This window comes from Triticum dicoccoides, chromosome 5A (assembly GCF_002162155.2).
Source record: "Triticum dicoccoides isolate Atlit2015 ecotype Zavitan chromosome 5A, WEW_v2.0, whole genome shotgun sequence".
NCBI lineage: Eukaryota > Viridiplantae > Streptophyta > Magnoliopsida > Poales > Poaceae > Triticum > Triticum dicoccoides.
The window spans coordinates 398,151,696-398,168,469 of NC_041388.1; positions in this window are offsets into that span (position 1 = coordinate 398,151,696).

Consider the following 16,774-nt stretch of genomic DNA (forward strand, 5'->3'; position numbering starts at 1 on the left):
AAGATTTAACACAATCAAACTTAGGTGTCATACCTGACTCTTTACCTTCGTCGAGGTCCCAATCTTCAGAGTTGCATTTAACTCTATCCAATAAATTCCATCTGAATTCAATAGTCTTCATCATAAAAGAGCCAGCACAAGAAGTATCGAGCATGGTGCGATTGTTTTCAGAAAGCCGAGCATATAAATTTTGAATAATAATTTCTCTTGAGAGCTCATGATTGGGGCATGAATATAACATTGATTTAAGCCTCCCCCAAGCTTGAGCGATGGTTTCTCCTTCGCGAGGCCAGAAATTATATATATAATTGCGATCACGGTGAACAAGATGCATAGGGTAATACTTCTGATGAAATTCCAATTTCAATCTTTTATAGTCCCATGATCTCATATCATCACATAGCCTATACCATATCAATGCGTCTCCCTTCAAAGATAAAGGGAAGACCTTCTTCTTAGCAACATCATCGGGTATACCTGCAAGCTTAAATAATCCACAAACTTCATCCACATATATTAAGTGCTCATCAGGATGCTTTGTTCCATCTCCTGTAAAAGGGCCAGCTAGTAGTCTTTCCATCATACCCGAAGGAAATTCAAAAGGAGTTTCATTTTCAATAGGTTCAGTAGGTTGATGAGCAAATCTTTGCTCTACTGGACGGGGTGAAGATACCCCGAACAAGCCCCTCATAGAATTACTTTCCATGGTAAAAAGTGACAGTAAATTTCAGCACACTATATTAATTTTTCCTTACCAAATTCCACCTACCAAAGACGCTACAATCCCCGGCAACGGCGCCAGAAAAGAGTCTTGATGACCCACAAGTATAGGGGATCTATCGTAGTCCTTTCGATAGGTAAGAGTGTCGAACCCAACGAGGAGCAGAAGGAAATGATAAGCGGTTTCCAGCAAGGTATTCTCTGCAGGTACTGAAATAAGTGGTAAAAGATAGTTTTGTGATAAGATAAATTGTAACGAGCAATTAGTAACAAAAGTAAATAAAGTGCAGCAAGATGGCCCAATCCTTTTTGTAGCAAAGGACAAGCCGGAACAAACTCTTATAATAGGAAAAGCGCTCCCGAGGACACATGGGAATATCATCAAGCTAGTTTTCATCACGTTCATATGATTCGCGTGCGATACTTTGATAATTTGATATGTGGGTGGACCGGTGCTTAGGTGCTGTTCTTACTTGAACAAGCATCCCACTTATGATTAACCTCTATTGCAAACATCCACAACTACAACAAAAGTATTAAGATAAACCTAACCATAACATGAAACATATGGATCCAAATCAGCCCCTTACGAAGCAACGCATAAACTAGGGTTTAAACTTCTGTCACTCTAGCAACCCATCATCTACTTATTACTTCCCAGTGCCTTCCTCTAGGCCCATATAATGGTGAAGTGTTATGTAGTCGACGTTCACATAACACCACTAGAGGCTAGACAAACATACATCTTATCAAAATATCAAACGAATACCAAATTCACATGACTACTAATAGCAAGACTTCTCCCTTGTCCTCATGAACGAACGTAATTACTCACAAAGCATATTCATGTTCATAATCAAAGGGGTAATAATATGCATATAGGATCTGAACATATGATCTTCCACCAAATAAACCAACTAGCATCAACTACAAGGAGTAATCAACACTACTAGCAACCTACTAGCACCAAGCCCAGACTTTGAGACAAGAATTGGATACAAGAGATCAACTGGGGTTTGGAGATGAGATGGTGCTGGTGAAGATGTTGATGGAGATTGCCCTCTCCCGATGAGAGGAGCGTTGGTGATGACGATGGTGATGATTTCCCCCTCCGGGAGGGAAGTATCCCCGGCAGAACAGCCCTGCCGGAGCTCTAGATTGGATCCACCAAGGTTCCGCCTCATGGCGGCAGAGTCTCGTCCTGAAAAGTTCCTCCTTTTTTTCTCATCGAAAGACTTCATGTAGGAGAAGATGGACGTCGGAGAGCCACCAGGGGGCCCATGAGGTAGGGGGCGCGCCCTAGGGGGGCGCCCCCACCCTCGTGAGCAGGGTGTGGGACCCCTGGCCTTCATCTTTGGCGAGGATTTTTCTTTATTTATTTTAAGACATTCCGTGGAGTTTCAGGACTTTTGGAGTTGCGCAGAATAGGTCTCTAATATTTGCTCCTATTCCAGCCCAGAATTCCAGCTGCCGGCATTCTCCCTCTTCATGTAAACCTTGTAAAATAAGAAAGAATAGCCATAAGTATTGTGACATAAAGTGAAATAACAGCCCATAATGCAATGAATATCGATATAAAAGCATGATGCAAAATGGACGTATCATGCGACACCCCGACCCGTAGCCGGTATCACCGTGGGCGCCACGCCACGGCCAGCCCCAGGGTTATGCTGCATCACGGCACCACGGCCGGACCTAGAGGCCGGCGGCGGCACCACGCCACGGCCACCACCAATGCCCGACGGCAGCGCGACCCCGACGCGACCAGTCCCAGGAGGCGCGGTCGGCCTTTTCCCCGGTGACAACGCATTACCACGACCAGCCATGGCCTCAAGCGAGGGAATGCGACGAGTGCGACCGCCACAATCAGAATGCCATCACGGACTCCGGCGAAGGAAAACCCTATGACGCGAGGTGGGGGCAGGGGAAACAGATCAATCGCTGCATGCGCCTCACATTTACTCGATCGATACAGAACCCGTCGGGGCCTCCTACCCAATGGCCCAGCCCAACTGGCCTCGGCCCAACTGCAGCCGCTTCGCACTTTTAGTAGACTTAACCACTTCTGAATTCCAGTTGAGCCTCTTGAGAAGATCTATTTTCCACTTTTAGTAGACTGAGTTGATCGGTCATCCATTTCTCATCGATGCGAATCTTCTTAGACAGTGCAAATTTGATTTCCTTCACCACTTTAGCATTCAAAACAAAGAACTTGACAAAGTCAATCTCTTCCTCACCACCTTCATAATTCTTCAACACCAGTACTTTGAGATGGCTCTCAAGGCATTTGATTGGATCGAGTGGGTTATACTGACACACATTTTTCATCTCTGCCTTTACACGTTCGTCCCACTGGGAAAGGACATAACATACATATGTTAAAAATATGAATAATTATATGAGAATTTCATTTTCGTTTTGATATTTAAAGCAAAAAAATATGAATACTCACAATGACATAGACCTTTTCCAAGTAGGGGAAGCATCTCAGGATTCCAAGAACCGCGTTCAAATCAGGGCCACAGAACTGGAGAGCCAAAACCTTTACACTGCGTATTGGGTTTTCCAAGCTCGATGGGATTAATCCCTGAAGAAAACAAATGGATAGTTATTTAAAAACAAAAAGTCTTGAAGAAAAAATGCCAGGCACGATCGCACGAGTCTAGAGGCTGAAGCTTCTACCTGGAAGACTAGATTGTTGATCTGAATTTGTAACACGCAGGGAGACAAAAGGTCCAGTATCTCCAGTTTAGGTGCCCTAACTACCTGGATAGCCTCGACGCCTAAGCCTGGAGAACGCAATAGCAGCCTTTCAAGATGAGGGGCCTCCTTAATGACCAATTTTCCTTTGCCTTCGAACAAACGAAGGGTGACGATGATCCTAAGAGTTGGTGAACTAATGCAAAGGCAAGACCCCTCAAGAATCCTCGACAAATGTAAGCTCTCCAAGACATGGCAGCTAGAGAGCACCCTCGAGAAGACATCCTCGGAGATGGAAACGCTCCACAGCTTGAGCTGCTTGAGGAGGGGGAAACTCAGCGAAGGTGCCATCTCCCTCGGGAAATCGCAGGATCCAATGCTGACCAAGAGCAGGGTCGATGCTGAGCGGAGCACAGACAACGGCAGCGGGCAGAGCGTCTCCTTCTTGGGCAGTCCTTGCGTGTATTCCAAGGCATGAAGCTGATGTGGAGCTCCTGAAGGTTGTCAAGGGCTCGGGAATGGAACCAGCCCTCGATCTGCGCGGCGTCTTCGTCGTGCCTTTTTTCTCGCTGCGGAGGCTGATGAGGCAGACGTCAAAGCGGCATGCTGGGCCAGGGTGGTTCGACAGGATCCTGCAGACGGCGGAGAGACGCTCGACCCCGTCGATGAGGTGGTACGGGACGTCGAGGTTGAGAGGCGAGGAGCGCCATAGGGGACACCATCGCCGGGCGATGGCCTGCGTGCGGGCACCGTCCTTGATGGGGAGCAAGGAGATGATGGTGCCGAGGATGGCGTCGGGAAGGTCGCTGATGAGATCGCCATGGCTGATGGCGTTGCCGTCGCAGAAGCTATCACGTGACTGTTTTTGTGATCTGGGCCTGGCAGCTTCATCGGATGCGCTCCTCTTGGGTGCGGGCGCAGCAGCCTCCTCCTCCGCCGCCATCACCTTCATGTCCGACGGCTGGGGGGTCGGGCGGCGTCGCTGCTGTTGGAACCACAGCCCTCTAGCTACCTCTCCTCTCACTCAAAAACAGAGGAAGAAGAAGATAGACGTGAGAGATTTTCCAGCCGGCGCACGAACGCCGTCACAGGCGCAAGAACGCTCAAATCTTTTCCTTTTTACACTGGCTACATCGCTACAACATCGGCTCATACCGACGCCGGTCGCCACCGCACATGGCATGGCTTATGCCAACACTCACCTCCTAAGCCATGACATCGCCGTCGTTGTCCTCGCTGCAGCTCCCATCGTCGTTGCCACGGCCATGACCCAGCCAGCGGACCCGACCCGGCGCATCGACGTCGGTCACACCGCCACGGACCCGACATGGCGTACTGACGCCGGTCACACCATCCTCCGTCACGACCCCGGCGACATACGTCGAGCTCCTTCTCCGCCGGCGACACACGCCTGGCGTCCCTGTGCGTCCTGCACGTCCCGCGCGCGCTCGACGCGCCCGACGAGCCAGACCGCACTAGTGCATCCCGCACGTCCCGCGCGCACCCGACGAGCCCGACCGCACCAGATGCTCCCGCATGCCGCCTCTGCGTCCGCCATGGCCGCCGCCAGCGACAAACGCCGGAAGGATGTAGTAGAATTCGAGCATGGACTCGAGCACAATGATACGTCCATTTTGCATCATGCTTTTATATCGATATTTATTGCATTATGGGTTGTTATTACACATTATGTCACTATACTTATGCATATTCTCTCTTATTTTACAAGGTTTACATGAAGAGGGAGAATGCCGGCAGCTGGGACTCTGGGCTGGAAAAGGAGTAAATATTAGAGACCTATTATGCACAGCTCCAAAAGTCCTGAAACTTCTCGGAAGACGTTTTCAGAATATATAAAAATAATCAGCGGAAGAGATTCACCAGGGGGGCCACACCCTGCCCACGAGGGTGGGGGAGCGCCCTACCCCCTGGGTGCCCCCCTACCTCGTGGGCCCCCTGGTGGCCCTCCGGTGGCCATCTTCTGCTATATGAAGTCTTTCGATGAAAAAAAATAGGAAGCCATCTTCTCGGATGAAACTCCGCCGCCACGAGGCGGAACCTTGGTGGAACCAATCTAGGGCTCCGGCAGAGCTGTTCTGCCGGGGAAACTTCCCTCCGAGAGGGGGAAATCATCGCCATCACCAACGCTCCTCTCATCGGGAGAGGGCAATCTCCATCAACATCTTCATCAGCACCATCTCCTCTCAAAACCCTAGTTCATCTCTTGTGTCCAATTCTTGTCTCCAAGTCCGGGATTGGTGCTAGTAGGTTGCTAGTAGTGTTAATTACTCCTTGTAGTTGATGCTAGTTGGTTTATTTGGTGGAAGATCATATGTTCAGATCCTATATGCATATTAATACCCCTCTTAATATGAACATGTTTATGCTTTGTGAGTAGTTACGTTTGTTCCTGAGGACATGGGAGAAGTCTTGCTATTAGTAGTCATGTGAATTTGGTATTCGTTCGATATGTTGATGAGATGTATGTTGTCTCTCCTCTAGTGGTGTTATGTGAATGTCGACTACATGACACTTCACCATTATTTGGGCATAAAGGAAGGCATTGGGAAGTAATAAGTAGATGATGGGTTGCTAGAGAGACAGAATCTTAAACCCTAGTTTATGCGTTGCTTTGTAAGGGGCTGATTTGGATCCATATGTTTCATGCTATGGTTAGGTTTACCTTAATACTTTTATTGTAGTTGTGGATGCTTGCAATAGAGGTTAATCATAAGTGGGATGCTTGTCCAAGTAAGGACAGTACCCAAGCACCGGTCCACCCACATACCAAATTATCAAAGTACTGAACGCGAATCATATGAGCGTGATGAAAACTAGCTTGATGATATTCCCGTGTGTCCTCGGGAGCGCCTTTCTCTATATAAGAGTTTGTCCAAGCTTGTCCTTTGCTACAAAAAGGATTGGGCCACCTTGCTGCACCTTATTTACTTTTGTTACTTGTTGCTCGTTACAAATTATCCTATCACAAAACTATCTGTTACCACTTGTTTCAGTACTTGCAGAGAATACCTTGCTGGAAACCGCTTATCATTTCCTTCTACTCCTCGTTGGGTTTGACATTCTTACTTATCAAAAGGACTACGATAGATCCCCTATACTTGTGGCTCATCAAGACTCTTTTCTGGCACCGTTGCCGGGGAGTGAAGCGCCTTTGGTAGGTGGAATTTGGTAAGGAAAATTTTATATAGTGTGCTGAAATTTACTGTCACTTGTTAGTATGGAAAGTAATCCTCTGAGGGGCTTGTTCGGGGTATCTTCACCCCAACCAGCAGAGCAAAGAGTTGCTCCTCAACCTACTGAAAATGAAAATGCCTGCTTTGAAATTCCTTCGGGTATGATAGAAAAACTGCTAGCTAATCCCTTTTTAGGAGATGGAACAAAACATCCTCATGAGCATCTAATATATGTGGATGAAGTTTGTGGATTATTTAAGCTTGCAGGTGTACCCGAAGATGTTGTTAAGAAGAAGGTCTTCCCTTTATCTTTGAAGGGAGATGCATCAACATGGTATAGGCTATGTGATGATATGGGGTCTTGGAATTACAAGCGGTTGAAATTGGAATTTCATCAGAACTTTTATCCTATGCATCTTGTTCATCGTGATCGCAATTATATATATAATTTTTGGCCTCGCGAAGGAGAAAGCATCGCTCAAGCTTGGGGAGGCTTAAATCAATGTTATATTCATGCCCCAATCATGAGCTCTCAAGAGAAATGATTATTCAAAATTTTTATGCTCGGCTTTCTGATACCAATCGCACCATGCTTGATACTTCTTGTGCTGGCTCTTTTATGATGAAGACTATTGAATTCAAATGAGATTTATTGGAAAGAATTAAACGCAACTCTGAAGATTGGGACCTCGACAAAGGTAAGGAGTCAGGTATGACACCTAGGTTTGATTGTGTTAAATCTTTTATGGATACATATGTTTTCCGTAAATTTAGCACTAAATATGGACTTGACTCTGAGATAGTAGCTTCTTTCTGTGAATCTTTTGCTACTTATGTTGATCTCCCCAAGGAGAAGTGGTTTAAATATCATCCTCCCATAGAAGTAAAAGTAGCCGCACCTATTAAAGTTGAAGAAAAGATTGTCACTTATAATTATCCTATTGTTCCTACTTCTTATATTGAGAAACCACCTTTTCCTGTTAGGATAAAGTATCATGGTAAAGCTTCAACTGTGGTTCATAAAAGCAATATTAAAACATATACACCTCATGAGCAAATTAAAGTTGAACCTGATATTGCTATTGTTAAAGATCTCTTGTCTGATAATATTGATGGGCATGTTATTTATTTCTATGATGAAACTGCTAGAACTGCTAAACCTTGTGCTAAAGATAAACCTAGACCTGTGGTAGGTATGCCTGTTATTTCTGTTAAAATAGGAGATCATTGTTATCATGGTTTATGTGATGTGGGTGCCAGTGCTAGTGCAATACCTATTAGCCTATATAGAGAAATAATGCATGATATTGCGCCTGCTGAGTTAGAAGATATTGATGTCACAATTAAACTTGTCAATAGAGATACTATTTGACCAATGGGAATTGTTAGAGATGTTGAAGTCTTGTGTGGGAAAACTAAATATCCTGCTGATTGTCTGGTTCTTGGTTCCCCACAAGATAGCTTTTGTCCCATTATATTTGGTAGACCCTTCTTAAATACTGTTAATGCTACCATAGATTACAAAAGGGATGTTGTTACTATCAGTTTAGATGATATGACTCATGAATTTAACTTCTCTAAATTTAGTAGACAACACCGTGAAGAAGAATTACCTAGTAAGGATGAAATTATTGGTCTTGCTTCTATTGCCGTACCTCCTAGTGATCCTTTAGAAAAATATTTGCTAGACCATGAAAATGACATGTTTATGAATGAAAGAAGGGAAATAGATGAAGTATTCTTTAAACAGGAACCTATTCTGAAACACAATTTTCCTGTTGAAATCCTAGGGGATCCTCCTCCACCCAAGGGTGATCCCGTGTTTGAGCTTAAACCGTTACTTGATACTCTTAAATATGCTTATCTTGATGAGAAAAAGATATATCATGTTATTATTAGTGCTAATCTTTCAGAGCATGAGGAGGAGAGATTATTGAAAACTCTGAAGAAGCACTGTGCTGCTATTAGGTATACTCTTGATGATCTTAAGGGCATTAGTCCCACTCTATGTCAACATAAAATTAATTTGGAAGAAGATGCTAAATCAGTTTGTGATCATCAACAATGGCTGGATCCTAAAATGAAAGAAGTGGTAAGGAAGGTGAGGCAGGTATAATTTATCTCGTTGCTGATATTCAGTGGGTAAGTCCTGTCCATTGTGTCCCTAAGAAGTGAGGTATTACTGTTGTTCCTAATGATAAAAATGAATTGATTCCTCAAAGAATTATTACGGGTTATAGGATGGTAATTGATTTCCGCAAATTAAATAAGGCCACTAAAAAGGATCATTACCCCTTACCTTTTATCGATCAAATGCTAGAAACATTATCCAAACATACACATTTTTGCTTTCTAGATGGTTATTCTGGTTTTTCTCAAATACCTGTGTCAGCCAAAGATCAATCAAAGACTACTTTTACTTGCCTTTTTGGTACTTTTGCTTATAGACGTATGCCTTTTGGTCTATGTAATGCACCTGCTACCTTTCAAAGATGCATGATGGCTATATTCTCTGACTTTTGTGGAAAGATTTGTGAGGTTTTCATGGACAATTTCTCTGTCTATGGATCTTCTTTTGATGATTTCTTGAGCAACCTTGATCGAGTTTTGCAGAGATGTGAAGAAACTAATCTTGTCTTGAATTGGGAAAAGTGACACTTTATGGTTAATGAAAGTATTGTCTTGGGGCACAAAGTTTCTGAAAGAGGTATTGAGGTTGATAAAGCCAAGGTTGATGCTATTGAGAAGGTGCCATGTCCCAAGGACATCAAAGGTATAAGAATTTTCCTTAGTCATGCCGGATTTTATAGGAGGTTCATTAAGGACTTCTCAAAAATTTCTCGGCCTCTGAGTAGTTTATTACAAAAAGATATACCATTTAATTTTGATGATGATTGTGTAGAAGCATTTGAAATACTTAAGAAAGCATTGATCTCTGCACCTATCATTCAGCCACCTGATTGGAACTTACCCTTTGAAATTATGTGTGATGCTAGTGATTATGCTGTAGGTGTTGTTCTAGGTCAAAGAGTTGATAAGAAATTAAATTTTATTCAATATGCTACTAAAACCCTAGACAATGCTCAAAGAAATTACACTACTACTGAAAAGAATTCTTAGCAGTTGTATTTGCTTGTGATAAGTTCAGACCTTATATTGTTGATTCTAAAGTAACTATTCACACTGATCATGCTGCTATTAAATATCTTATGGAAAAGAAAGATGCTAAACCTAGACTTATTAGATGGGTTCTCTTGCTACAAGAATTTGATTTACATATCGTTGATAGAAAGGGAGCTGAGAACCCCGTTGCAGACAACTTATCTAGGCTAGAAAATGTGCTTGATGACCCACTACTTATTGATGATAGCTTTCCCTATGAGCAATTAAATGTCATAAATACCTCTCATACTACTCCATGGACCATGGTATGCTGATTATGCTAATTACATTGTTGCTAAGTTTATACCACCTAGTTTCACATACCAGCAAAAGAAAAAGTTCTTCTATGATTTGAGGCATTACTTTTGGGATGACCCACATCTTTATAAAGAAGGAGTAGATGGTGTTATTAGACATTGTGTACCTGAACATGAACAAGAACAGATCATACGCAAGTGTCACTTCGAAGCTTATGGAGGACACCATGCTGGAGATAGAACCGCACATAAGGTATTGCAATCTGGTTTTTATTGGCCTACTCTCTTCAAGGATGCCCGTAAGTTTGCCTTATATTGTGATGAATATCAAAGAATTGATAATATTAGTAGACGTCAAGAAATGCCTATGAACTATTCACTCGTTATTGAACCATTTGATGTTTGGGGCTTTGACTATATGGGACCTTTTCCTTCCTCTAATGGATATACACATATTTTAGTTGCTGTTGATTACGTTACTAAGTGGGTAGAAGCTATTCCAACTAGTAGTGATGATCATAACACTTCTATTAAAATGCTTAAAGAAGTTATTTTTCCAAGATTTGGAGTACCTAGATATTTAATGACTCACGGTGGTTCACATTTTATTCATGGTACTTTCCGTGAAATGCTTGCTAAATATGATGTTAATCATAGAATTGCATCTTCTTATCACCCACAGTCTAGTGGTCAAGTAGAATTGAGTAATAGAGAGCTCAAATTAATTTTGCGAAAGACTGTTAATAGATCTAGAAAGAATTGGTCCAAGAAACTTGATTATGCATTATGCGCCTATAGAACTGCATATAAAATCCTATGGGTATGTCTCCGTATAAAATGGTTTATGAAAAAGCATGTCACTTACCTCTCAAACTAGAACACAAGGCATATTGGGCTATTAAAAAACTCAATTATGATTTAAAACTTGCCGGTGAGAAGAGGTTATTTGATATTAGCTCACTTGATGAATGGAGAACCCAAGCCTATGAAAATGCTAAGTTGTTTAAAGAAAAGGTTAAAATATGGCATGATAAAAGAATACAAAAGCGTGAGTTTAACGTAGGTGATTATGTATTGCTATACAACTCTCGTTTAAGATTTTTTGCGGGAAAACTTCTCTCTAAATGGGAAGGTCCTTACATTATCCGATATTTACAGCCGCCGGAACGTTTCAGACTCCGAAAAGGAATAGGTATGTGGTACGTGGTATGAACAAGGGTGTCCCAACCTGCCGATAGGTTCTGATAACTCTCGATTTGGTGGAAACTTGACACAACTCGATCCGGCTTCCGAACAACACGTTCTGAACCCCGCAATCACAGCACCACGTCTCCTCTGGTTATCGACCGGCAATGCACGGTCGACCTCGCCAAGAAGGCTAATCCTTGTCTGCGAATCGATGAACACAAGCAAGAACAAGAAAGAATGCAACCAAATTGCAGATGTATGATTAACCTCACGAAGTTGGGGTCTCACAAACCGATGAACGGCGAAACTGTTCTTGATAGAATAATCTAAGAAAAACCCAACCCTAACCTAAGCACCGGCGGCTGTAAATATGGTCTAGGGTTAAGCAAGGACCCTCTGGTCACGCCCCTAATTGGGCTCAAAAAGATACATGGCCCAAAGGCCAAAAATGGTGGCGCAGCACCGAGACAGATTCTGGACGTCTTTTGTTTCGATGATTCCCGTTGATTCAGGAGGAATTTGGCCGTGGAACCAGCGCCATTGGAAAGTTTATCTTCTCAGCTATCCGTGCATATATAGAACGTCCAAAACCGAGCCCGTATGCGACCGGGGCAACCGTTTTAGTGCAGACTGCTCCTGGACTCCGAAACAGACTCGAAGTCAACTTTGTTTGGGCCTCCACCTTGACTTGGACGCCCTTGCTGGTCCTCTCCACCTCCAAGCCCCTCTCCTAGTATCTCCTAGTGCTCTCCATGGTTCCTAATCATAATATAATCATTAGGTAGCAATCTATTCTCAGGAACATATAAAAAAGTGCTTAGGAACGAGCTCACCTCTAAATTCAATTGTCGCGCTCGAGCTCTAGTCATCGGTCCTTGTATATACAGTGGAGTTTTGTGTGTATCCGAAGGAGTGATGTCCTCATCATCCTCCCCCTCTTGAATTGGAGTCATCCTCGACTCAAACTCATCCTCTTCTCCCAAATATGGCCTCAAATCTGAAATGTTAAAGGTGGAACTAACCCCAAACTCAGGAGGCAACTCAAGTTTATATGCATTATCATTTATCTTGGCAAGTATTTTGAAAGGACCATCAACTCTAGGCATCAACTTAGACTTTCTTAAATCCGGAAACCTATCCTTTCTCAAGTGCAACCAAACCAAATCACCCGGTTCTAGTTTAACTTCTTGTCTACCTTTACTACCAGCAATTCTGTACTTTTCATTCATTTTTTCAATATTGTTCTTTGTTGTCTCATGCATTTTCAAGATAAAATCAGCACGTTCTTTGGCATCATTGTGAATCCTCTCACTTGTAGGTAAAGGCAAGATATCAATAGGAGCACGGGGATTGAAACCATACACTACCTGAAAAGGACTTACCTTGGTGGTAGAATGTGTTGCCCGGTTGTAAGCAAACTCCACATGAGGCAAACATTCTTCCCACATCTTCAAATTTTTCTTCAAAACAGCCCTCAACATGGTGCCCAACGTGCGATTCACCACCTCAGTTTGCCCATCAGTTTGTGGGTGACAAGTTGTAGAAAACAACAATTTTGTACCCAACTTGTTCCATAGGGTGCGCCAAAAATGACTCAAGAATTTTGCATCACGATCTGAAACAATAGTAGAAGCATACCATGCAAACGAACAATCTCTTTGAAAAAGAGGTCAGCAATATAAACAGCATCATCACTTTTATGACATGGTATAAAGTGTGCCATCTTAGAAAAACGATCCACCACAACAAAAATACTATCCCTTCCCCTCTTAGTCCTAGGCAATCCTAACACAAAATCCATAGAAATATCTGCCCAACGAATAGAAGGAACAGGAAGAGGCATGTATAAACCATGTGGATTCAAGCGAGATTTAGCTTTTTGACATGTGGTGCAGCGAGCCACGAACCTCTCAACATCTCTCCTCATCTTTGGCCAAAAGAAATGTCTGGCCAGAACATCCTCCGTCTTCTTCGCACCGAAATGACCCATCCATCCTCCTCCATGCGCCTTCTGTAACAACAAAAGACGAACGGAACCAACTGGAATGCATAGACGGTTAGCTCTAAACAAAAAGCCATCGTTAAGGACAAATTTATTCCATGTACGCCCCTCTCGACATTGCAGCAAAACATTTTTAAAGTCAGAATCAAGCGCATATTGTTCTTTTACTGACTCAAGTCCAAAAATCTGACAATCAAGTTGAGACAACAAAGTATATCGTCTAGACAAAGCATCAGCAATCACATTATCCTTCCCTTTCTTGTGTTTGATGATATAAGGGAAAGATTCAATAAATTCAACCCACTTAGCATGCCTACGATTCAAATTATTTTGAGAGCGAAGATACTTAAGCGATTCATGATCAGAATGAATAACAAATTCTTTAGGCAACAAATAATGACTCCATGTTTCTAAAGAACGCACAAGTGCATACAATTCCTTGTCATATGTGGAATAATTCAGAACGGGACCATGCAATTCTAACTCAAAAGTCTTACCAAAGTTAGGAAGTTGCAGCAATGGTGCGTGCGTAAGCTTGTCCTTCAAGGTGCCAAAGGACTCCTCTTGTGCCTTCCCCCAATGGAACGCCACACCCTTCTTCGTCAACTCATGCAGTGGTGCAGCAATGGTGCTAAAATCCTTGACGAAGCGGCGGTAGAAACCTGCAAGACCAAGAAAACTCCTCACCTATGTGATAGTTTGGGGTAGCGGCCAGCTTTGGATGGCGTCAATCTTCGTTTCATCCACCTCGATTCCCTATGGAGTAACAACGTAACCAAGAAAAGAGACTTGGTCCGTGCAAAAAATGCACTTCTCAAGGTTACCAAACAAACGTGCATCCCTTAAAGCATTAAAAACAGCACGTAAATGGTCCATATGTTCATCCAAAGACTTGCTGTAAATCAAGATATCATCAAAGTAAACCACCACAAATCTATCAATAAAATCTCTTAAAACCTCATTCATTAAGCGCATGAAAGTGCTAGGTGCATTTGTCAAGCCAAAAGGCATTACCAGCCACTCATACAACCCAAATTTAGTTTTGAAAGCTGTTTTCCATTCATCTTCAAGTTTCATTCTAATTTGGTGGTAGCCACTACGCAAGTCAATCTTTGTGAAAATTATAGAACCACACAGCTCATCAAGTATGTCGTCTAACCTAGGAATAGGATGACGATACCGAATAGTAATATTATTGATGGCTCTACAATCAGCACACAGATGCCAAGTACCATCTTTCTTAGGAACCAAAAGTATAGGAACAGCACAAGGACTAAGGCTTTCACGTACATACCCGCGGTCCAAAAGTTCTTGGACTTGTCGCTGAATTTCCTTGGTCTCCTTGGGGTTGGTTCGATAGGCAGCACGATTTGGCAAAGTTGCACCCGGAATCAAATCAATTTGATGCTCTATCCCTCTCATAGGTGGCAGCCTCGAGGGTATCTCAGCTGGGAAAATGTCCTCAAACTCCTGCAAAAGGTTAGTGACAGCAGGAGACAACGAACTAGCAATATCATCAAGCGAAAACAAAGCTCGTTTGCATATGAAAGCATAGCAAATATCATCATCAGAAATTTCAGCAAGGTCACATTTTGTAGTAAGCATAACACCACCCTTCAATTTAATTCCCTCGGCCTTAGAAATAGGTGCAGGCTTATCCTTTTTAGGTGGAAAAACAGAATTAGCAACTTGCTGATTTTCAGATTTAGCATCACTTGAACTAGCAGCTCTCTCTCTATCAGCTTCTACAATTTCAGCAGGGGTCAAAGGTACCAAAGTAATTTTCTGCCCTTTATGCACAAAAGTGTATTTATTACTTCTTTCATGGTGTGTAGCATCATTATCATGTTCCCAAGGCCGACCCAACAAAAGTGAACAAGCTTGCATCGGTACGACATCACAATCAACAGAATCAGCATAGGCACCAATGGAAAAAGGAACTCTACATGTTTGTGTTACCTTAGCTTTTCCAGAGTCATTTAACCACTGAATATGGTATGGATGTGGCTGTGGTCGTGTGGTCAAACAAAGCTTCTTGACCAGATCAGAACTCACCAAATTGTTGCAGCTTCCTCCATCAATGATAACACGTGCTCGTCGGTTCTTGATAATGAAGAAAATCTAAAACAAATTGTGGCGTTGTAGCTTCTCAGGTTGCTGAATTTGTGTGTTGAGCACACGCTGAACAATAATGTTCATGTAGCCTGAAGTATCGGCTCCCCCAAGGACATGACCCTCATCATCGTCGTCGATGGCAGCATCATCATCATTAGCATCATCCTCCACATCAGAGGTGCTGATATAACCTCCATCTTCGGTTGCCACATATGCCCGCTGACTTGGGCAATCCTTCTGCATATGGCCACGTCCTTGGCAGCTGTGGCACTGAATGCTGGAAGTGCGTCCCGTCGAGGCGACAGACGAAGCACTATTGGTGGGAACCTGCAAAGAATTTTTACGTGGATATGTAGGACGTGCAGCGGGTGGTGTAGGTGTTGTAGTAATACGATTGGCTGAGGCAGAAGCTTGCTGGTCCGCTGTTAGGGGCACCCGAAAAGAGGATGGCTTAGGCAGCCTCGAAGGAGCCGTCATGCGTGGCGTGTAGGAGGCGTGGACGTTGCTCTTGTTCCACTGCTCACGTCCCTGCAATTCCTTCTCTGCAAGCATAGCAAACTGGAACAACTGGTTGACAGTATGAAATTCTTTATAATCAACAATGTCCTGAATATCACGCCTCAAACCCGAATAAAAACGACAAATAGAATCCTCAAGCCCCTCCACTATACCACAACGCATCAAACCCTTTTGAAGCTCAGCATAGTAATCTTGTACAGATTTTTCTCCTTGTTCTAAACGCTGCAGTTTGTTATGCAAATCTCTATGATACGAAGGAGGAACAAAATGATCACGCATAGCTACCTTAAGCCGTTCCCATGTATCAGGTAAAGCACCCTGTCCAGCTAGCCCATTCCACCAAATAATAGCAAAGTCCTTAAACTCACTAGTAGCTAGTCGAACTCTATGTTGCTCAGGAACAAGGTGGGAATTAAACTTCTGTTCTAACATCATCTCCCAATCAAGGTAGCCCTCGGCATCATAACGACCCGAAAAATTTGGTACTGTTAACTTAATCTTAGCTTAAGGATCATCAGGAGCATGATTATTATTACCTTGATGGCGATGTTGATTAACTGTACTACCCATACCTTGAATGTTACGACGAAGACGTTGGCGCAATCTTGCTTGTCGTGTAGCTGCTTGATCTATGTTCCCATTAGCATCATACACCGTGTCTTCTGGCATTTGTCCACTGGTGTTGCTGCCAGACACGTCGTCGTTGTTGGTTGTTAAACGGGTTTCCAACTCGGTAACCCTGTCAGTTAACGTGGATATCCGTTTGTCCAACCGCTCGATGTTGTTGCCGAGGTTGAGTTCAATGAGCGCATCAGTAACAGCCTTCTTGATTGCCTCATTCATCCCATCTTGAACCTTCTCTACGGTAGCTTGTAGTTGCTCTTGGCTGACACATTCCTTGAAATCCTTGGGAGTGC